Source organism: Arachis hypogaea, chromosome 16 (genome assembly GCF_003086295.3).
Source record: "Arachis hypogaea cultivar Tifrunner chromosome 16, arahy.Tifrunner.gnm2.J5K5, whole genome shotgun sequence".
Classification (NCBI taxonomy): domain Eukaryota; kingdom Viridiplantae; phylum Streptophyta; class Magnoliopsida; order Fabales; family Fabaceae; genus Arachis; species Arachis hypogaea.
Genome location: NC_092051.1, coordinates 62,280,507 through 62,281,843, shown reverse-complemented (window position 1 = coordinate 62,281,843; position 1,337 = coordinate 62,280,507). Strand labels below are relative to the sequence as shown.

Here is a 1,337-nt window from a genome sequence, read left to right as displayed (position 1 = left end):
TGTTGATTTCCCCACCCAAAGTTTGGGTGGTTCTTCCAACCAGGATTATAAGTTTTAGAGTATGGATCGTGGGTTTGCCTAGCTGAGTTCCCAATATAGTTGGCTTGTTCCTGGTCACCCTCTTCCTCTGCATTCACTCCTTCTTGAGCTGCTGATGAGGTGGTGACTGCTGCAACATGGTTTCTTTCTATCTTCTTAGTAAGGTCAGCTAGCTACTTGGTGATCATCTTGTTTTGAGCCAGCAATGCATCCATGTTATTCAGCTCCATTACTCCTCGAGTGTTGCCCCTTTCAGAAGCATAGAAGTAGTCATTCTCAGTTACAGTCTCGATGACATCTATGGCTTCTTCAATGGTCTTCTTCTTGTTCAGAGATCCTCCGGATGAGTGGTCGACTGCCTTCTTTTATTCATAAGAAAGACCCTCATAGAATATGTGTAACTGCACCCATTCATTGAACATGTCTGGCGGGCACGTTCTTGTTAAGTCCTTAAATCTCTCCCATGCTTCATAGAGAGTTTCACCATCTTGTTGCCTGAAGTTTTGTACCTCAGCTCTCAACCTGTTGATTCTTTGAGGAGGGTAGAATCTTGCCAAGAATTTGTTTACCACGTCTTCCCAAGTTGTTAAATTCTCCTTTGGGAAGAATTCCAGCCATTTAAATGCCTTATCCTTGAGCGAAAAAGGGAACAAAAGCAGTCTATAGGTGTTAGGATGAACACCATTAGACTTCATAGTATCACATATCCTTAGAAAGGTGATGAAATGTTGATTGGGGTCTTCTTAGGCACTTCCTCTGAATGCACAGTTGTTCTGGACTAAGGTGATGAGCTGGGGTTTTAGTTCAAAGTTATTGGCATGTATGGTTGGCTTTTGGATGCTACTTCCACAGTTTCCTGGGTTTGGATTGATATAAGAGCCTAGAACTCTTCTCTCTTGCCCAGCATGATTTACTGGGCCTTCTCTGGCATGGTTGTGAGCTTCTTCTTCATGGTGGTTCTCCATATTCTCCTCCATATTTGTTTCAAAATACTCTTCCTCTTTCTCAGCACCAACGAATCTCTTTCCTCTTGCTTCCCTCCTTAATCTAAGGAAGGTCCTCTCAGGTTCAGAATCAAAGGAAGTTGAAGCCGCGCTTCTCCTACCTGTCATACAACCAACGAAGCAACAAGCAGAAAAAAAATAAATAAAGAAAATACTCTTGTTAGAATGGTTGTTAGTGTGAGTGCTGCAATCTATCAAATAGTTAGCGGGTTAGTGAACTGAATTGTAAACAATGAAGAAAACACAACAAACAGGTAAGGGAAAAAAAAGGAAGAAAATAGCTAAAACTGAAAG

At 41.7% G+C, this 1,337-nt stretch overlaps 1 non-coding gene across 1 annotated transcript; it reads left to right on the top strand.

The window, feature by feature from the left end:
• The first annotated feature begins 459 nt into the window (after positions 1-459).
• Positions 460-563, top strand: LOC112761104 (small nucleolar RNA R71). The gene has a single exon (XR_003181515.1). It is a non-coding gene; the product is annotated as a small nucleolar RNA R71 (small nucleolar RNA).
• Positions 564-1,337: the final 774 nt, after the last annotated feature.